General features: G+C 36.4%; 1 long non-coding RNA gene across 1 annotated transcript in view; it reads right to left on the bottom strand.

Moving 5' to 3' along the window:
- LOC134734639 (uncharacterized) overlaps positions 1–16,393 on the bottom strand; it is a 72,116-nt gene extending 55,723 nt beyond the window's left edge. The window contains exon 1 of the long non-coding RNA XR_010117763.1: positions 16,333–16,393. This is a non-coding gene — a long non-coding RNA (uncharacterized lncRNA). The remainder of the gene's footprint in view (positions 1–16,332) is intronic.
- Between the last annotated feature and the right edge of the window lie 6,858 nt (positions 16,394–23,251).

Here is a 23,251-nt window from a genome sequence, read left to right as displayed (position 1 = left end):
GCAGAGTCCCCACTAGCAAGAAAATGTATGGCCTCTCAGCTTTGGTCTTCTCAGATTCCATAACTATAAGAATTGTTTTCATTATAAATTACCTAGTTTTAGGTATTCTGTTATAAGCAACAGAAAATGGACTAAGACAAAGTAAAGGTTCCATTTACCTTATTCCTAGTCCCAGCTACCTCCTAGGAAATATCCACCATTATTAGTTTAACATTCTGCATAACATTATTACATAAGAGTTTATTACATATGTGTATATAGGAATATAGTTTTATTTTGTGTGACTAGTTTTTAAATTAAATGGGACTATAATGTGAATATTGTTCTACAAATTGTAGTTTTACCCTATAGTACACCTCGGAGATCTTTCCACATGTGTAAATATTGATGTCTTATTCTTTCCAAGAGCTGCATAGCAGTCCATTGTATGACCTTCCATAATCATTATTTTATTCATGGATATTTTGGTGTTTTCAACTTTTTACTCTAACAGACAATGTCACAGTGAATGCCATGTGTGCTTTCTTCTACACAAATATTTCTTTCATTAATATATTGAAAAGTACAATTGCTGCGAGACAAAGTAGCCATATTTTAACTTCTAAGAGTACTGACAAATCATTCCCTAGAAAGAGGGTGCCAGTTTACACCCCTAGCAGTAATATACAACAATATCAATCTTCCAACAATCTCATCGACACATAGTAGTATCAAAGTTTAAAGTGTTTTCATAATTTTCTATTATTTCTCATTGATTTATATGAGGTCTGTATCTATTTTAGGAAGTAATCGTCTCCCCATTACAAAGATTGAAAATATACTCTTCCTATCTGAAGTTTATCTATTCTGAATGCTAGTCAGTTTTTCTGTTATGTAGGTGGACAGTACATTCTCCCAATCTGTAGTTTGTTTTCTGATTTTTAAAGTTCTTAATTTTGGTGTAGTCAAAATTATGAGTCTTCAGTATTTTCTTTGTGGCTTCTGTGTTTTATATGTTGTTTAAAAAAGTCTCTTTTATCCCAAAGTTATAAACAGGCTTTTTAAAAAAAATAGTGTGTTTGCAGTTTTGATTTTCACCTTTACGTCTTTAATCCATATGGAATTTGTTTCTTTGCAAACGGTGTAAAAAAGAGATTTAACCTAATTTTTTTCTCGCGTTTTACTGACTACACCCTCCCCACTGGGTTGTTTTATCAATTATTGCATATTTATCCATACAAAGGCTCGTTTCTGGACCCTATCCTCTTACAATAATCCATTTATCTCTTTGTGTATCAATACTATCATTTTTTAATTCTTACTTCCTTCTGACTTTACAATGCCTGCCACTCTGCATGTTAATATTAGCAAACTAAATATCATGTTTCTAAGAAAGGATCCTGGCATAGGGTAGAAGTTAAATCGACACTTACTGAATTTAAAAAAAAACTGTGAGTCTCCTTCAGCAGACTGAAAAAATAGTGTATATAATAATAAGATAAATTGGACTCTATTTTTTTCCTCTTTTCCAGGCTCACATATTCCAAACTTTGGGATTGAAATAAACTCATTATATCAGCCCCCGAACCGCCCCCCCACCACACTGCCAAGGGGAGAAGCTAGCATAGCCATCTGACTTCTGCATTTATAAATAGCTATGTTTACAGTAAAACATAGTGGACTGGAGTTTCCAGTAGCTCCTGTCAATCAGGAAAAGAAAGACCAGGCTGTAAAGCAGTAAGACAAGGCATTTACTGGGGTCTTAGGAGCTACAGTTCAGGAGATACAGATTCAACTAGAAGCCAAATTGTGTTCCAAAAAGAGGAAAGGGAGTAGTGATTTTTGAAAGGACACTGAGGGTGATTACACAAACTGTTTTAAAAGAATTATCATAAGTGGAGGTGGCTGGTTTAGTACGAGTCTATAGCTCATTGGTTGTTGCTGTTTAGGAGCTGCAGGGATGGCAAAATTCAGCTATTTTCTGGGATGTTGTGGTTGTGGTGGTTTGGCCCAGCTTACTTTAGGTCATTCAGGGAATTCTTAGAATGGCTTCTTGACTCCATTTTAGACCTCTGAACCAAAGTAACACCATTTTGTTTATCACATATTACACCCCTATGATTGAGGGTTTGAAGAAACTGCAGTTCTTTCTTTTGATTGTTGCCATGTGTCTTTAAAGAAAACAACATTATTTTGACATGGTAACTAATTGAGAAAAATTATTCCATAAGCATTACTTTCAAAATGTTTTATTGATGATTTAAAAATTTTAAAGTAAATAGCAACAAAACAGCAGAATACACACCATGAAATAATACAAATTAAAATAATTTAAAACTTTTGCTTTCTGCTAAGAGAGCTGATGACATTAATAAGAATATTGTAAAAAGAAGTCCTGAATATGATAGAAAATAAAATAAACCTAACACGGTGGCTAAAATAAAATATCCACAGAGCATAACAGAAGACTGTTATGCTGTTAGGCAATTAATTCATTTCTCATTGCTAGGAGATAAGTAATTTAATTTTGTTCTTAACATTAATTATAATCCCTTTTCAAAGTCATTTGGATTTAGGTCAGAAAAAAGAGTCTTATACTTTTAGGTGTTCTAAAAAATACATTATGTAATTTCTGGTTCAGCATACTGGCAGCTTAGAAGTTGCCACTCCATTCTAACAAGGAAAAAGCTGAACAAACTGAAAAAGAAACAACTCTTCTTAAATTGGTAAAAGATGTGAGGTCACAGGGCAAACTACTATCTCCAAAATTGGAGAGATCAACAGACTAATACAGAGAATCTCATTTTAACAGAGCAGAAATCCAGGAGCTGAAACCTCTGTGGGAACCAGTACCAGGATAGGGAAACCTGAACTGTGATTGATAGATTGTTGGAGGCTTCGTGCAGACAAGTCTGAGATATAAAACCTCCAGGGGGCCCCAGTTATTGGGAGTCCCCCCACTTTTGCAAGTTTTATCTCCAAGAGCTTGACCTGGTTCTCATAGTGAATAGAGAAGAAAAATCCCCTCCTGCTTCAGGCAAAGGACAAACAAAAGAACCATTTTGAAATATGCCAGTGCACTGTGTACTTAGCAAGGCTGGCCACCAGGAGCAACTATTTAATCAGAGCCTCACCTGTTGATCTTTATCAGAACTTAACTGACCTGGGGGACAGGAGATACCCTACTCCAGCTGGCTGTAGTCTTCCAAAGGAGAAAGGAAATAGCCAACTCTAGTCCACTTTAGCCATCCTGTTCCACCAAAGGCAGGGGTGGGGAATGCGAGATGGGGGACCGAGAAGCATTTGTGAAGTTCCTAGGCCAGAGGCACAGTCTCAGCCCTCCTCAGAGGCAGAGCCCTCACGAATGCAATTAGTGCACTTATAAAAGGGGCCCAAGGGAGTGCTTTTGTCTTTCTACTACATGAGGACACAGTGAAAAGACTGCTGTGGGTGCCTCAGGAAGTGGGCCCTCACCAGACACCAAATCTGCCAGGGCCTTCACCTTTGACTTCTCAACTTACATGACTGTGAAAAATAAACCCATTGTTTATAAGCCACCCAGTCTATGGTATTTTGTTATGGCAGCATGAATAGACTAGGAGAACTGGAGGAAACACAAATCCCAGTCACACACATAGTGCAAGTCCTTTATTGTAAACTATGAATTTATAACTGTCGTTTATCAGTCAGTCAAAATTTAATTTGCGTCAGTTCCTCTTATCTTGGTCACCTTTAAATGGGTGGTTTATATCGTTTATGAACTTCCAAAGTGGTGCGCCCTTCTGGGACTGCATTGCTCCTTCATGAAGCCTCCCCTGAGTGGTAAACCATCCAATTTCTCATGTTAAAACATGAATTTTCCCCCTGCAAACCTGAACTGAAATGCTCTTTATTTATTCATTTATTGAACGTCTCTTAGAAAATATTGTTGTAGGCACTGAAGATACAGCAATGAACAAAATTAACAAAATCTTTGCATTCATAGAGCTTATGTTCTAGTGCAATGCTAATAATGTATATCCTTAGTTGTAAGAGTCCTTGAAAAGCTTTTAGTTCAGTTTCCTTATTTTAATAATCAGAAAATGAACTCTTTTAAAGATGAGATCCCCTGCCCTAGGCCAGATAGTTAATAGTACAGCTAGGGCTTAAAGCTAAGTTTTCTCATTGGCTGTCAAGAAAAGGAGAAGCTGATAGCAGATCCAAATTTGTGTTTCCATTGACTGCTGTGTAGTATTGGTAGAGAGGAACGAGGGCCACCTATACTAGTGAAGATTACCAGTGGGGATGACAGACCAGGACAGGAATGATTATTCATGTAATTTCCTCATTACCCTGTTTTCAGCAAAAAATTGCCAAAACGTCTAGAAGAAAAACTGAGAGGCTATATTTTTAAACCACATAAATATAATATACAATCAAATAATGAAGCGAAACCAAGTAAAAACAAAAAAAGCATTAGCTAGTTAAGTGGAGATCTTTAGTCAATTCTAAAGATTTTGTTTAGTGTTGCTATTGACGTTGTTACTTAAATAACAAAACAACAATTTAGCTATGAGAAAGGAAGTGTTTAAAATATAGACTCAACTAACTCAATTATTGTGACATTAGGACAATTATGACTATTTGACTTAAGAAACAATTCAATAAATCATGTGTTTACAGGGCTATAAACCTAACTCAACATTTTCAGTGTTTTGCCACTCATCCCTGGCAAAGTAGCACAAAGTATGGTTTTGAAGCCTAGGTCCCGGATGTACATGCTTCTTCTACCTATTACTTGGTACGAGTGACTTTGGCCAAGACACTAGCCTTTGTAAGCCTCTGTTTTCTGTTCCTTAAAACATGGCCAATATTTGTTTCCTTACAGATCTGCTGACAGGATCAAATAGATCTTTGCATAAACACACACACACTGTAAGTTAGGGGAAGTGTATATTAAACTGGTCAAACAAATACTAGGCATTCATCATACATAAAGGCCTATAAAGTCTATGAGGAAATTCGCTTAGTTCAAAACATTCTCTGACCTATACTAGCATTTCACTTGCTTCTTAGAGGACTCCTATCAAAGGCCTACCCTGTTATTATATTAGAAATAAGCAACCTCTAGTTAAAATTGTGAGGTAAGAGAAGTTTTTCTTTATTCTTGCTCAAACTATTTTCCAATTCATTTTTCCTTTTTCAGATTCTATACAATGGACATTAAGACATAGGACTTCCTGTGGTTTTGATTTGCATTTCTCTGATGGCCAGTGATGATGAGCATTTCTTCATGTGTTTTCTGGCTGCATAAATGTCTTCTTTTGAGAAGTGTCTGTTCATGTCCTCTGCCCACTTTTTGATGGGGTTGTTTGTTTTTTTCTTGTAAATTTGTTGGAGTTCATTGTAGATTCTGGATATTAGCCCTTTGTCAGATGAGTAGGTTGCAAAAATTTTCTCCCATTCTGTAGGTTGCCTGTTCATTCTGATGATAGTTTCTTTTGCTGTGCAGAAGCTCTTTAGTTTAATGAGATCCCATTTGTCGATTTTGGCTTTTGTTGCCATTGCTTTTGGTGTTTTAGACATGAAGTCCTTGCCCACGCCTATGTCCTGAATGGTATTGCCTAGGTTTTCTTGTAGGATTTTAATGGTTTTAGGTCTAACATATAAGTCTTTAATCCATCTTGAATTAATTTTTGTATAAGGTGTAAGGAAGGGATCCAGTTGCAGCTTTCTACATATGGCTAGCCAGTTTTCCCAGCACCATTTATTAAATAGGGAATCCTTTCCCCATTCCTTGTTTTTGTCAGGTTTGTCAAAGATCAGATAGTTGTAGCTATGCGGCATCATTTCTGAGGGCTCTGTTCTGTTCCATTGATCTATGTCTCTGTTGTGGTACCAGTACCATGCTGTTTTGGTTACTGTAGCCTTGTGGTATAGTTTAAAGTCAGGTAGCATGATGCCTCCAGCTTTGTTCTTTTGGCTTAGGATTGACTTGGCGATGCGGGCTCTTTTTTGGTTCCATATGAACTTTAAAGTAGTTTTTTCCAATTCTGTGAAGAAAGTCATTGGTAGCTTGATGGGGATGACATTGAATCTATAAATTACCTTGGGCAGTATGGCCATTTTCACGATATTGATTCTTCCAACCCATGAGCATGGAATGTTCTTCCATTTGTTTGTATCCTCTTTTATTTCATTGAGGAGTGGTTTGTAGTTCTCCTTGAAGAGGTCCTTCACATCCCTTGTAAGTTGGATTCCTAGGTATTTTATTCTCTTTGAAGCAATTGTGAATGGGAGTTCACTCATGATTTGGCTCTCTGTTTGTCTGTGATTGGTGTACAAGAATGCTTGTGATTTTTGTACATTAATTTTGTATCCTGAGACTTTGCTGAAGTTGCTAATCAGCTTAAGGAGATTTTGGGCTGAGACAATGGGGTTTTCTAGATATACAATCATGTCATCTGCAAACAGGGACAATTTGACTTCCTCTTTTCCTAATTGAATACCCTTTATTTCCTTCTCCTGCCTGATTGCTCTGGCCAGAACTTCCAGCACTATGTTGAATAGGAGCGGTGAGAGAGGGCATCCCTGTCTTGTGCCAGTTTTCAGAGGGAATGCTTCCAGTTTTTGCCCATTCAGTATGATATTGGCTGTGGGTTTGTCGTAGATAGCTCTTATTATTTTGAGATACGTCCCATCAATACCTAATTTATTGAGAGTTTTTAGCATGAAGAGTTGTTGAATTTTGTCAAAGGCCTTTTCTGCATCTATTGAGATAATCATGTGGTTTTTGTCTTTGATTCTGTTTATATGCTGGATTACATTTATTGATTTGCGTATGTTGAACCAGCCTTGCATCCCAGGGATGAAGCCCACTTGATCATGGTGGATAAGCTTTTTGATGTGCTGCTGGATTCGGTTTGCCAGTATTTTATTGAGGATTTTTGCATCAATGTTCATCAAGGATATTGGTCTGAAATTCTCTTTTTTGGTTATGTCTCTGCCAGGTTTTGGTATCAGGACGATGCTGGCTTCATAAAACATGTTAGGGAGGATTCCCTCTTTTTCTATCGATTGGAATAGTTTCAGAAGGAATGGTACCAGTTCCTCCTTGTACCTCTGGTAGAATTCAGCTGTGAATCCGTCAGGTCCTGGACTCTTTTTGGTTGGTAAGCTATTGATTATTGCCACAATTTCAGAACCTGTTATTGGTCTATTCAGAGATTCAACTTCTTCCTGGTTTAGTCTTGGGAGGGTGTATTTGTCCAGGAATTTATCCATTTCTTCTAGATTTTCTAGTTTATTTGCATAGAGGTGTTTGTAGTATTCTCTGATGGTAGATTGTATTTCTGTGGGATCGGTGGTGATATCCCCTTTTTCGTTTTTTATTGCATCTATTTGATTCTTCTCTCTTTTCTTCTTTATTAGTCTTGCTAGCGGTCCATCAATTTTGTTGATCTTTTCAAAAAACCAGCTCCTGGATTCATTAATTTTTTGAAGGGTTTTTTGTGTCTCTATTTCCTTCAGTTCTGCTCTGATTTTAGTTATTTCTAGCCTTCTGCTAGCTTTTGAATGTGTTTGCTCTTGCTTTTCTAGTTCTTTTAATTGTGATGTTAGGGTGTGAATTTTGGATCTTTCCTGCTTTCTCTTGTGGGCATATAGTGCTATAAATTTCCCTCTACACACTGCTTTGAATGTGTCCCAGAGATTCTGGTATGTTGTGTCTTTGTTCTCGTTGGTTTCAAAGAACATCTTTATTTCTGCCTTCATTTCATTATGTACCCAATAGTCATTCAGGAGCAGGTTGTTCAGTTTCCATGTAGTTGAGCGGTTTTGAGTGAGTTTCTTAATCCTGAGTTCTAGTTTGATTGCACTGTGGTCTGAGAGACAGTTTGTTATAATTTCTGTTCTTTTACATTTGCTGAGGAGAGCTTTACTTCCAACTATGTGGTCAATTTTGGAATAGGTGTAGTGTGGTGCTGAAAAAAATGTATATTCTGTTGACTTGGGGTGGAGAGTTCTGTAGATGTCTATTAGGTCCACTTTATGTAGAGCTGAGTTCAATTCCTGGGTATCCTTGTTAACTTTCTGTCTCGTTGATCTGTCTAATGCTGACAGTGGGGTGTTAAAATCTCCCATTATTATTGTGTGGGAGTTTAAGTCCCTTTGTAGGTCACTGAGGACTTGCTTTATGAATCTGGGTGCTCCTGTGTTGGGTGCATATATATTTAGGATAGTTAGCTCTTCTTGTTGAATTGATCCCTTTACCATTATGTAATGGCCTTCTTTGTCTCTTTTGATCTTTGTTGGTTTAAAGTCTATTTTATCAGAGACTAGGATTGCAACCCCTGCCTTTTTTTGTTTTCCAGTTGCTTGATAGATCTTCCTCCATCCCATTATTTTGAGTCTATGTGTGTCTCTGCACGTGAGATGGGTTTCCTGAATACAGCACACTGATGGGTCCTGACTCCTTATCCAGTTTGCCAGTCTGTGTCTTTTGACATCTCACACCAGTTAGAATGGCCATCATTAAAAAATCAGGAAACAACAGGTGCTGGAGAGGATGTGGAGAAATAGGAACACTTTTACACTGTTGGTGGGACTGTAAACTAGTTCAACCATTGTGGAAGTCAGTGTGGCGATTCCTCAGGGATCTCGAACTAGAAATACCATTTGACCCAGCCATCCCATTACTGGGTATATACCCAAAGGACTATAAATCATGCTGCTATAAAGACACATGCACACGTATGTTTATTGCAGCACTATTCACAATAGCAAAGAGTTGTAACCAACCCAAATGTCCAACAACAATAGACTGGATTAAGAAAATGTGGCACATATACACCATGGAATACTATGCAGCCATAAAAAATGATGAGTTCGTGTCCTTTGTAGGGACATGGATGAAACTGGAAAACATCATTCTCAGTAAACTATCGCAAGGACAAAAAACCAAACACCGCATGTTCTCACTCATAGGTGGAATTGAACAATGAGAACTCATGGACACAGGAAGGGGAACATCACACTCCGGGGACTGTTGTGGGGTGGGGGGAGGGGGGAGGGACAGCATTAGGAGATACACCTAATGCTAAATGACGAGTTAATGGGTGCAGGAAATCAACATGGCACATGGATACATATGTAACAAACCTGCACATTGTGCACATGTATCCTAAAACCCTAAAGTATAAAAAAAAAAAAAAAAAAAGACATAGGACTTCCTGATTAAGGTTCTTACAAGGATGTCATGAGAAATATGCAATAAAAAGTGCTTCAGATATACAAATAGGTATTATTATTCTTTATTTCAGTTTCTATCATTTGTGCAGGTGAAAGTTAAACACCTACAGTCGATAAGTGCTGCTCAGTGATTTCAGATTGTCTCGCACCTCCTACGTACAGAAGGTTGGAAACCAATTTGCCTTATTTTGTTTGCCTGCTTATGAAACTTTTATCCAGTAGGCTTTCCACATTTTCTTTGGATTATAATTTGAAGTGTTTTTAGATTCTCCTGTGGCTTTTTACAAATTATTATTATTACTGGAGCTTTCTGATGCAAGCAGTTTCTGATTTTCCCTTACATATAATTCATCTCAGTACTACCAGAGGCTTAAATGATATATGGACTCAGATTAAACAGAACTCCAAGTTAAGTACAATCAGATACAATTTTAGATTATATGTTTATAGACAAAGTTTCTATTTAATTTCTGCTTCTTTTGTACAATCTGAAAAGAGTTTAAACCCTCAAAACTTTTCTAGATTCCTGAATGGTTCACCAAGTTCGAATTTCAGTTCTCCATTCAGTGTATAAGAATGCTTGTGATTTTTGTACATTGATTTTGTATCCTGAGACTTTGCTGAAGTTGCTTATTAGCTTAAGGAGATTTTGGGCTGAGACAATGGGGTTTTCTAAATATACAATCATGTCATCTGCAAACAGACAATTTGACTTCCTCTATTCCTATTTGAATACCCTTTATTTCTTTCTCTTGCCTGATTGCCCTGGCCAGAAATTTCCTGAAAAGCTAGCAGAAGACAAGAAATAACTAAGATCAGAGCAGAACTGAAGGAAATAGAGACGCAAAAAACCCTTCAAAAAATCAATGAATCCAGGAGCTGGTATTTTGAAAAGATCAACAAAATAGATAGATCGCTAGCCAGATTAATAAAGAAGAAAAGAGAGAAGAATCAAATAGATGCAATAAAAAATGATATAGGGGATATCACCACTGATCCCACAGAAACAAAAACCACCATCAGAGAATACTATAAACACCTCTGTGCAAACAAACTAGAAAACCTGGAAGAAATAGATACATTCTGGACACGTACATCCTTCCAAGTCTAAACCAGAAAGACGTCAAATCCCTGAATAGACCAATAGCAAGTTCTGAAATTGAGGCAGTAATTAATAGCCTACCAACCAAAAAAGTCCAGGACCAGATGGATTCACAGCTGAATTCTGCCAGAGGTACAAAGGGGAGCTGGTACCGTTCCTTCTGAAACTATTCCAAAGAATAGAAAAAGAGGGAATCCTCCCTAACTCATTTTATGAGGCCAGCATCATCCTGATACCAAAGCCTGGCAGAGACACAACAAAAAAAGAAAATTTCAGGCCGATATCCCTGATGAACATCAATGCGAAAATCCTCAATAAAATACTGGCAAACCGAATCCAGCAGCACATCAAAAAGCTTATCCACCACGATCAAGTCGGCTTCATACCTGGGATGCAAGGCTGGTTCAACATACGCAAATCAATAAACGTAATCCATCACATAAACAGAACCAATGACAAAAACCACATGATGATCTCAATAGATGCAGAAAAGGCCTTCGACAAAATTCAACAGCCCTTCATGCTAAAAACTCTCAATAAACTAGGTATTGATGGAATGTATTCCAAAATAATAAGGGCTATTTATGACAAACCCTCAACCAATATCATGCTGAATGGGCAAAAACTGGAAGCATTCCCTTTGAAAATCAGCACAAGATAAGATACTATTATTTTCATTGAGAACCAAATATTTCCATATTCTAAAACTCATAGAGATGAAGTATTGGACCATGTATAAAGAAAAGCATTTCTGCCTTTAAAAGAAGTACAAGCAATTTGGAGTTACAGACAGGCTATTACACGTAACAATCAGAGGCAGGGCACAGTCAATCAGAAAGTGGGTTGGAGAGCAAGCAAATGGGAGGTGTTTGGTCTAAAACTTCATAGCATTGCAAATTTGGCATCAGAGATAACATTTACATAGTGGGACACTAGGGAAATAATCTAATTTACTGTACTGACATTTTATGATTTCTAGTTTCTAGAACTAGATATTAAGGATTGTTTTCCAGAATCAGGACCCATTTTTTTGTCACTATTTTTCTGATAATTTATTTAAATGGAATACATGTATGTGGTTATAGGCAGAATAAGCTCTGCTGAACAGATCAAAAAATGGAAGGCATTGCTGATATTTCATTTTTGATACTATTTTTTCTTTCCAATAATTATAGCACTTACATATCTTTAAAAGCATTGCTTATTGCAGGCATAAAAAATGTAATTGGGTTTCTTTAGCACCAGAAATGTGTATTTAACCATAATTTTCTGAACATCAGAAATAATAGTTGATACTATAATGTAATTGAATCATATTTTTGTTATAATGGAAGACATTTTGATTACTACAAGATACAATTACTTCAGTTATTAGGCATCTAATAAGGTCAAGTCATGCTTTTAAATACAAAGCAGCTTAAATGTCTAGCAGGCATTAAATGTCTGACATGCATTTCATTACACAGTCTTTCCTGAAATGAATGCGCAAATGCATCCTTAATGGAACATTGTACTGACTGGAATAAAATCAAGATACTTTCTTCCATCCTCTGTATGTTATTACCATTGTTCTGAAGAAACCTCAGAAACTATAATATAAATCTGAACTTTTATGGGTAATTTGTATTTGTCTACGCTAACACACAGTGAGGAATATGTAACTTACATTTTCTATATTAAAAAGCACAGCTAATACAATTTATTAATTTGTATCATGAATTTACCCAGAAAGTATAATTCTAAAGATAGAGAAACAATCAAATTTTTGAGAAGATAAAAACCTGACTAGATATTTAGATTATTTAGATGATTTTAGTGTTTTGTTTCAAATATTTTTTTTCCAGAAAAAAGACACATTTTAGAATAGACATTTTTGATCTTTCTGTTCTCTTATGTGAGACACCCACAGTTAGCCCTCTGATTCTGATTAAAGTGAAAAAAAAAACCCTTCTTCAGTTAAATGTACAATCATTTTCTATGTGAAAAGCATTTAGAAATAAGACCAAATGAGGTATCAAAATACAATTTCAAAGCAGAATAAAATTTCATAGGCTTCAATCAAACTGTGGGCTTTTTCACTGACAAAAATTAATGAAGGCAGTAAGGACTGATTGATTGATTCAACAACACTGAATGAGTTTCCTTTGTGGGCCTGGGCATCCCAAAATGAACAAGGTGGACTTAAAGGTGCTCACAATACAGTGGTGATTATATCATATGAAAACTTACAACACTTACTACATTTAGAAAAAAGTTATGGTTAATCATTTTTGTAAAATAAAAGAGTAGTAATATGTTAATTATGTTTTAGAATTATCAGCCCTCTCTCTGGCTATTCATGTATTAATTGGGGCAGATATATACAAACTCATACATTTATGTATATGTATTATTTTTCTTTGACATTTTGGCATATACTTAGATGATTTTCAAAAATATACAAATAACTTGATGATCTATAAGGAAAGCTTTATAATATATATACAGATAGCTAATGAGAACATGCCTTAGTATTTTTTAAAATATATAAAGAAACTAAAAAACTGATAGAACTAGTAAGAGAATGCAGTTAGATGACAAAATGCAAGATAAACATGCCTGAATAGGTAATATTAATGGCAATAAGTAATTAGAAAGAATAACTGGAAAAAATATTTCAGGCACAATAGCACGAAACTACACAATTCTAGAATTTTTTTAAGCAGACAATAAAATATTACAGTTTTACCGTCGAACATAAAACTGAACAGACCAAGTGGAGACACAACCCATGTTTCTGCATGGAAGATTAAACATTATATAGATGTAAATTGTGAACTCAGTAATAAACCAAATGCAAACAGTGCTGGGAATTTTATGGAACTTCTGGCTGGTTCCAATGTTCATAAAAAAGAGTAAATAAACAGGTTACTGGCACACATTTGATACTTCCTACTACACAGTTGATCCTTGAACTGCATGGATTCACTTTTATGTGGATTTTTATTCCACCTCTGCCACCCCTGAGTCATCAAGACCAACCCTTCTTCTTCCTCAGCCTGCTCAACATGAAGATGACAAGAATGAAGATCTTTATGTGAATCCACTTCCACGTAATAAATAGGAAGTGTATTTTCTCTCCCTTATGATTTTCTTAGTAGCGTTTTCTTTTCTCTAGCTCACTGTATTGTAAGAATACAGTATATAATACATATAATTTACAAAATATGTGTTAATCAACTGTTTATCTTGTGGGTAAGGCTTCTGGTCAACAGTAGGCTGTTAGTACTTAAATTTTTGCGGAGCCAAAAGTTACATGCAGATTTTCAATTATGCAGGAGTAAAAACATAATATACTTTAAGACTATTCAAGAATGAAAAAGAAGTATAGAGGAATGTGTTTGTAATCTTGCAGTAGAAAAGTCTCCCTAAGTTAAGCACAGATTCAGAAGCCACAGTGGAAAGCCTGCCATATTTGACTACATAAACTAAAATGGTCAGTATAGCAAATAAAACCATAAGACAATGAAAGTTAAAAGATAAAGAACAAATTGGAAGATAATATATACTTTCTGTATAACCAAGGGATAACAGCCATACATAAGAGTTTCTACAAAGTCACATTGAAGAGTAATACAAGAAGGTGATGAAAGAAATGCAGACTGTAGTTTGTGTGTAGTTAATAAATGTTATTTTAAAAGATAGCATGAATTTTTTAATGGAGGCCAAATGTAAAAGTATATCCCAATTTTACATTTTTCTTTTTAAATGGTTGAGTATTCCTTTCTTTTCACCATATGCTTGCCAGCATGCATCTACACGAATTTTCTATTTGACTCTTCTATTTTTACACTATGACAGGTACAAGAGATCTGTTTCCATAAACCTTGATTCATATGTTATTTTCTAGCAATTTTCCTTCTTATTGCAGAAGGGTTCTCAAAAATTGAACTCTGATAAGCCTGTTATTATAAAATATCTATTTATAGGTAGGCAACTGGCAGAGTTACCATAGAAACCAAAACAGCAATCAATTCAGAAACCATAAAAGTGTAAGTAAAGATGTATTATGAATAGAAACCAATAAAACACACAATCCTTCATAATTATTAAAAAAATGCAAAATAGAATCTTTTTCAAGGGATAATAACAGAAGGAAAAACAGTTTACAATTATGGTTTATCCACTAATGTAAATTTGTGCAACTGTAATGAAGCTAGGCATGCTCTCATTTTAAGATGCTGTCACGAAATTGGTTATTTTAAGAAAACTGGGTAAATATAAAACTTCAGTACACTTTGAGAGTGTTAAGTACGCTGAACACTATGTGTTAAGGCAAGCAATTATCACTCCTCTGTCTATACCCCCAGTATTAGACCTACCTCAAATGCAATGCCCAGATCATTTTGATTTGGCTATCTTGACCCACATCTACCCCTTCTACAGCTACCACCACAGAGACACGGGAGTTGAATTCAGTGGGTGAAATTGAGGAACAGGTCAAGAATCTTTTTTGTTGTTGTTGTTGTTTGTTTTTTGAGACGGAGTCTCGCTCTGTCGCCCAGGCTCGAGTGCAGTGGCGCGATCTCGGCTCACTGCAAGCTCCGCCTCCTGGGTTCCCGCCATTCTCCTGCCTCAGCCTCCCGAGTAGCTGGGACTACAGGCTGCCGCCACCACGCCTGGTTAATTTTTAAAATATTTTTAGTAGAGACGGGGTTTCACCGTGTTAGTCAGGATGGTCTCGATCTCCTGACCTCGTGATCCACCCGCCTCGGCCTCCCAAAGTGCTAGGATTACAGGCGTGAGCCACCACGCCCTGCGGAACAGGTCAAGAATCTTAATAGATGACCATCAAAGTGATAAAATCCTTTGACAAATAATTGTCTAGGTATTTTTAGCTGGGATGTTTGGTGCAGTAATGTAATAATTCCCAAATTCATGATTGTGACTCTCTGGTAAGATTGCAGAAGGAATTATAGCTAATTCTGGTGGGAATGGCATTTAGTTTTCTCTTTTGAAAACATGCTTTAATTTTTTAAAGGCAGAACAAAAGAAAGCAAGTGTTCTGTTGATAAATGATTTCATGAATGGATTTTTCTCATTTGTAGGTATTCACTACTAGAAAATGGAATTGTGTGAAGAATGTTAGAGTCAATATCCTTTATTTAGTAAATTAATATGAGTTACACCCTAAAGTCAAAGGCACCTTGTAATTTAACCTCACGTAAACCAATATGAGTAACTGGATTTTTTTTTTAACCGAACAACAAAGGAAGTTTATAGTATACTAGGGAGCATAAGATAATTCATGTTTCTATGAATATTCTCTTGCTAAATTAGAAGTTTCTCAAAATTTGGCTGGCAAAGAACATGGATTGCTTTCCCATATGTCTACTAAATGAAAAGGAAAATGATTAGTTTTAAAAATTCATATTAATTATATCAGATAGTTCCAAAAATGAAGATTATGACTCACTATAGGCTTGTTCAGTTGCAGAAAGCAATGCATTTCATTCCAAAGGGAAATAGCTCAGGTAGCTTTCATTACACTTAGGGAGCTGTAGACTACACTACCCTGACTCAAAGAGGTTTACACAACTGCAGGGGGATTACATAGTAAATCAGTAACCTCAAAAATAATTCTCTTTGTGAAAAATTGACAGTATTATTTGATTTTGAGAGTGTTAAAGGCCTTTCATTTATCTGAACACCCAAATTGTACATACTAAGTATGAGAACTAACAAAACAGTACAAGTGATTTTAACTAAATGTAATGAGAAAAAGAACAGTAGTTGGTAATTTTAGGAATGAGAAATCCTGACAATGAAAATACTTTGCTGATGACTTTTATGAGTCAAATAAAATTAAGAGGGAATATTTCTTCTACCTTTATTTAAAATTTTAATGTTCTATACAACAGTTTCTATGTGTACAGCCCAGTAAATTTCACCAAGTGAAAACCCACTTGTAGTCCATTCTCATGCTGCTATGAATAAATGCCCAAGACAGTAATTTATAAAGGAAAGAGATTTAGTTTACTCACAGTTCTGCATGGCTCACGGGGACCTCAGGAAACTTACAATCATGGCAGAAGGTACCTCTTCACAGGGCAGCAGGAGAGAGAATGAGTGCAAGCAGGGCAAATGCCAGATGCTTATAAAACCATCAGATCTCGTGAGAGCTCACTCACTATTGTGAGAACAGCCTGGGGGAAACTGCTCCAGGATTCAATTACTTCCCACTGAGTCCCTCCCAGGGCACGTGGGGATTATGGGAACTACAATTCAAGATGAGATATGGGTGTGGATACAGCCAAACCATATCATCTCTCATGTAAATAGCACCCAAGTCGAGGAATAGGATATTGTCAGCATCCCAAAGCTACCCTCACGTTCCTTACCAGTCACTACTCATGCTTCCTAAGGTTAAACATTATTCCAACTTCTACCATCGTGGAATACTTTGCCTATTTTTGAAATTTGTCTGAATAGAGTATTTTGTATATATTCTTTTATGTATGCTGCTTCTCTTACTCATTATCTTTATGGTATTTATCTACCTTTTGCATTTATTTGTAGTTTTCCCCCCATATTTATTGTATAGCATTTAATTGTGTGAATGTTTCGATTCATGTATCTGTTCTGTTGACAGACAGACATGTAGTTTTCATTTTGGCTCTTACAAACAGCACTGCTCTGAACACTGTTGTTCTCTGACCATTTTTGATCAGTATGTAAGTATTTCTATAGAGTAGATACTAAGGAAGTGAGTTGCGGAGTCATGAGGAATGTGCATATTCGGCTTCAGCAGATACTGCCAAACAATTCTCCAAAGTGGTTATGTACCAATTTAAACTCCCATCGACAGAATGAGAGTTGTAGTTGTTTCACATATTTGCAACAGTTAGCATTTTTTGTTCTTTTCATTAGTTATTCTTGTGAGTACGTAGTGAATTCTCATTGTGGTTTCTAATTAGCACTTTCCTAATATGTAATGAAATTGAGGACTTCTTCATACGTTTATTAGTCACATGGATCTTTTCATTGCGAAGAGCTTCTCCAGAACAGTGATTGCTTCATAAGGGAAAATTGTAATCTGGTCTACACTTTTAATAATTCTGCATTTTAATAAATACTCCTGGTGATGATTATTCATGCCGACATATGACAACCATTGCACCAGGCTCTATTCACTAAGACAGGGATTTTGTTTTAGCTACCATTGTATTTCTAGTGTCTAGCACAGTGCCTTGCTTTCGATCATTGGCTTTGCATTTTTCTTTTTAAATATGGACATTTAAAACTATAAATTTCCTTCTAAGTAAAGCAATAGCATTTCTTTAGCTGCATCCTGCTAGTTTTGGTATGTTGTATGTATCTTTATTATCATTTAATAAGAAATATTTTCTAATTCTTTTGTGATTTCCTTTTCATTCCGAAGTTATTTAGAAGGAAGCTGATTAATTTCCAAATAATTGGGGATGTTCTAGATATCTTATTGATTTGTTTAAAAAATCCAGCTATGGTATGAAAACATGTGAATCCAATCCTTTTAAAGTTAACAAGACTTGCTTTATGGCCCAGCAGTTGGTCCATCTTAGTAAGTATTTCATTGTGCACATAAAAGGAATATATATTCTGCAGTTGTATGTGTGTATAAATAAATAAATAAATAAATAAATAAATAAATAAATAAGGCCGGGCATGGTGGCTCACGCCTGTAATCCCCAGCACTTTGGGAGGCTGAGGTGGGCAGATCATGAAGTCAAGAGTTTGAGACCAGCCTGACCAGCATGGTGAAACCCCATCTCTATTAAAAATACAAAAAAATTAGCTGGGTGTGGTGGCGGCGCCTGTAATCCCAGCTACTCTGGAGGCTGAGGCAGGAGAATGGCTTCAACCCAGGAGGCAGAGGTTGTGCTGAGCCAAGATTGCGCCATTGCACTCCAGCCTGGACAACAGAGCCAGTCTCTGTCTCAAAAAAAAAAAAAAAAAAAGGTAATTTAAATTGCTATACTGAGATATTGGAGCTAAACATTACATTTTTTTTCTTTTTTTTTGAGATGGAGTTTCGCTCTTGTTGCCCAAGCTAGAGTGCAATGGTGTGATCTCGACTCCTTGCAGCCTCCACCTCCTGGGTTCAAGTGATCCTCATGCCTCAGCCTCCCGAGTAGCTGGGATTATAGCACGCGCCACCATGCCCGGCCCAGCTACTTTTTGTATTTTTAGTAGAGATGGGGTGGGTACGCCATCTCTAAAAGAGTTTTACTCTTTCACTCCTGATCTCAGGTGATCCACCTGCCTTGGCCTCCCAAAGGACTGGGATTACAGGCGTCAGCCACTGGACCCAGTCAAATATATATATTTTTTGATTTTAATTTTAATTTTAAGTTCTGGGGTACATGTGCAGGATGTGCAGGTTTGTTACATAGGTAAATGTGTGTCACGGTGGCTTGCTGCACCTATCAACACATCACCTAGGTATTTAACCCAGCAAGCATTAGCTATTTTTTCTAATGTTCTCCCTCCCCACATCCCACCCTCTGACAGGCCCCAGTGTGTGTTGTTCCCCTCCCTGTGTCCAAGTGTTCACATTGTTCACCTCCCACTTATAAGTGAGAACATGCAGTGTTTCATTTTCTGTTCCTTCATTTGTTTACTGAGGATAATGGCTTCCAGCTCCATTCATGTCCCTGCAAAGGACATGATCTTATTCCTTTTTATGGCTGCATTGTATTCCATGGTGTATCTGTAGCACATTTTCTTTATCCAGGCTGTCATTAATTAGGTCAAGTTTTGGCAGTGTTATTCAAAGCTTCTGTGTGCTTACTGATATTTTTCTACCTATCAATTACAAAGAGAAGGGTGTTAAAATCTCCACCTTTGAATGTAGATTTGTTAATTTTTGCTTTATATATTTTAAAGTTCTGTTAATGGGTGCATGCAAACCTGGGACTATTATGTTTTCTTGATTCACTGATACCCCATCTGGTTAATCTGGCTCGGCTGATATCAATCCCCTTAGTACTTTTCTCTTGTGCTAGTCAAATTCTCTTAGGTGAGTAACTTTGAGATTTTAATAAGGATTTCTGTTCCTATCTGTGATGAGTGCTTCCCATGGACAGATCTCTTATCCTCTCAGATAAGCCTCTGTGTTATAGTCTCAGGGACAAAGCTGAAGTCTTCTGCAGAAGTGGGAAAGGAACAGTGAGAAGGTTATGTGGTAGCTCTTGCTGATTCTTAAACATCTTGTTTTAAACTCTACCTTCATCTCTATTTTTAAAGGTACCCAGTGCTGCAAATTCAGCATTGTGGGAAGAGTTGATAAAGAAAAAGCAGATTGCTTCTAAGTTTCCAAAATTTTGTTGCAGAGTTGAGGACTGTATGTAAAGGGAATAGTGGCCCAAATTATGGAAAGTAGGAGATTATTGGGGTTTATGGTTGAGTTGCTGCTGAAATTCTAACATCATAAATCAATTCGTCCTTTGAGTACTCATTTATGCACTTATTTGTTAAAAAACATTTCCTCTATTTCCAAAGGATTCAAATCAGCAAATTAATTTTTTAATTTAAATATCTCTTTTAAATGTAGATCACCCTGGGAAGTGTAACACATTGACCTCCCCATCAGTCATTTACCTGATATTGTTAAAAAAAATTAATCAGATCTTTCTAATGAACACATAAGAACCTCCCCCGCCCCCACTAAGGCTTGGGAATGTGGGTAAGGAAATGCAAAAAAGCCAGGGTGGGTCTGTTTCTGAGCATTGTAAGCCTACAGTGTGGGGACCTAGAGCACCTGGGGAAGAGAGTGCTATGAGGTGATGGGGAAAGAAGATAATTGACAAGATGCAGAGTTTTATCAGAAGTTGGACATGAAGAGAAAAAGGAAAGAATTCAAAGATAATACTAAAGTTTCTAGAACTTATCTGCTGTTAATATTGTAATACTTAAACTCCTCTTCGAAAGCTATATGCAGACATTCTGGAGAATTACAGGTTTTTCTAAAATGGAATTTTTTCTCTGGGCTCTTAAAATACAGTACAGAATTAATCTTGCTTTCTTATGTTGTTTATAGGAAGTTATTTGTAAGTTACCAACTTTTTTCTAAATCAAATTATTTCATAGCAGTTAATCTTGTAAATTTATAAATGTTTTACGTTACTTATTGCTTATTATTTTTTGACTCTTCAGGCTCTCTCTCAAGTAGCTAACATGTTTGGCAGTTAGATGTACTACAAAGCTACTAATTAAGAAAAAGTAATTACTTTGCATTGCCTTAATTTTCTCCTAGAGTATTTGTGTTTTATGCTGGTCTTTTTTCTTATACTCAAATAGTACCAATGCAAATAAAAATTGTAATTAATTTTCTGATTTGAAATATTTTTATTTTTAGAGGTCAGATAGATTCTATTTCTATACTTCGAAAAAATTTGTGAATACTACCCATGGAAGGTTTTTAGAGATGATGTTTGGAAATGCAATTAAATTGGTTACATGTATTGCTTGTAACACTGGTGGTGTGAGTTCAGCTTACCTGGAGGTGGCCTTCTAGACTAACAGGTTTTTCCGTTGTTACGTTTGTGCCTATGGAAACTGGCCTCTCTTGCATTCTCTCTCTCTTTTTATCACTTTAGAAACAGGTTACAGAAGCAATGGCCAGGAGGAAATATAAAATATTCATACAGCCACTACTTAGGAGCTTCGGCTAACATACTTACAGGTGTATATTTTCCCTTAAAGGTTATGCACACACATGCATAAACCCCCAAGGCATGTATCTATATATTTCTAGCAATCCAGACCACAAAGCTGAAAGAATTCTCTCTGACTTGGTAATTAAACAGTTCAGTGATGATGCTGTAATATCTGTCAAGGCATGTGTGGAAGTGGACCCAAGCAGCATTAACAGAACTGAAAGACAATGTTGACTTCTTGGGTACATTGCAGTTCTGGGCCAGGATGAATACATACATTCCAGCCGTGCTCCTGGTGCCCATTGATTAACAAAGAAACTGATTAAAATCATAAAGTGGATTAAAATCTCAGTTCTCAATCTTTCAGCTCACCAGTTTGCTCATCTGTAAGGTGGGAAAAATAATATTTTTGTGAGATTACTCTGAGGACTCAAGTACCCTACTACTGCAGGCACATGCTGAGCTGGTACTAGAGTTCTGCACGGGCACAAAGAAGATAATACCTAGTTTCTATCTTGTCACAGCACTGAGCACAGCTTGCAACAGCAAAAGCAACAGAAATAACAACACTTGCAATACTCTTTAAACAACTATGTTGGAGCCCTTTGTGTGCCCTGAGCCCCATTGTTTTAAAGGAGAGGAAGGGACCCACTCTAGTTCCGTATCTAGGTGGCGGCAGCAGCTGCAAGGGACTGGGAAAGCACCTCCTCCCAGGTGCAGAAAATAGAGTCTATGCTACATTCTTCCCTAAGTGTTGATTTATCCGTTGACTAAAATTAGTTTAAATAAACCAAGCTGCTTTATATGTGGGTTTTACATTTCTTAAAATCCTCCTCTACATGCTATTTTCTTTATTTTATGTAAATGCCTATATTTAATATTTGAGCAGTTTATTATTTTAATAAATATTAAGTAACTTATTCATTATAATTTAAATTGCTATGCTGAAGTATTGGTGCTAAACATTGCATTCCAATTATAGAACACAAATAGTGCTACCATCTCCTGGTGGCGGCCTGCTGAATCACAGGTGGAAATAACTGAGCATTGCCAATTCACATTGCCAATATTTGAACCATTTACTGAAATGATTTACTTGAATATATCACATCTCATTTATTACACCTTCAGCTATGTATAATGAGGAAGTTAAATTATGAATTTTAAGCAAATCCTAAATTTATTTGCTAGTTTATATTTATGGTATTCACTAATCTTTTATAATTTTAAAAGAAATTGTAGATGTACCATCAATCCGATTCTCAAAAATCTTTGTGAGCTCATGTTTTTGGACTGATTTTTTTAAATTTTATTTTACAGAGGCAGAAATGTAAGTTCAGATAGATTAAAGGATAATTGCCTAAGATTTACACTGCAGGGAAGTTGCAGACCTGGGACTTGAATCCAAATCTTGTGACTGTATCTCAAGCCCTTATTCACTCTACAAGATTAACTCTAACCTGGAGTTATCATCTGATTTTAAAATACAGCTACAAACATATATACAATATCTCCCACAAATTTCAGGTCATAAGTTTGACAAATCCAATTAATTTTAAATATATAGAGTTAGAAAAGACTAATTTCCTGAAAGATCACTTTGCTTATTTATTACATAGTGAAAGTATCACAAATGTGCCAGGGTGCTGTTTAAAATAGCCGTAGCAAAGGCTTATTAAGCTTACTGTTAACAAGACAGTCTGTTGTGGTTCCCCCACAGCCTATGTATGTCTTTGTTGAATATGTTTAACTGCAAGACCTAAGTGTCCTCTGATCCAGAAGCATTTACTTAATTTTTCATGTAGGGTCTCAAGCAGTTCGAGGTGACTAGAACATGAATACCTAGGTCCTGCTTGCTCCCTGCTGGAGGGAAAATGGCTTGTTACTGTTTGCTACAAATTGTGCTGAACTCCTAGTCCTGGGTTCCCCAGCCATAATCACCATCTGGGTCCACTGTTTCACCTCACAGTACTTGGGGGAATTTGTGCTACTATTTGATGGTCCTGATGTTTGCTGTGATGTGAGTGATAAATTGTTCTCTGATCCAATGTGTCTTGTCTACTCTTGGGATGTGTGCAATTGTCACAAGTCAGTTTTTTTTTGCTTAGTTTTCTCTTTTGGAGTCTTGCTACTCTTTGCTATTCTCTACGAGATTGAGGGCTCTTCCCTGACACTTTCCTTTATTCCCAGCAATTATCTAGGCACATGGGATTCTGGATCATACTTTACAAATAAGGACATTGAGAGGCTTAGTACAAAATAGAAA

Source organism: Symphalangus syndactylus, chromosome 12, assembly GCF_028878055.3.
Source record: "Symphalangus syndactylus isolate Jambi chromosome 12, NHGRI_mSymSyn1-v2.1_pri, whole genome shotgun sequence".
In the NCBI taxonomy this organism is placed as follows: Eukaryota; Metazoa; Chordata; class Mammalia; order Primates; family Hylobatidae; genus Symphalangus; species Symphalangus syndactylus.
This window is presented reverse-complemented; position numbering and strand designations above follow the sequence as displayed.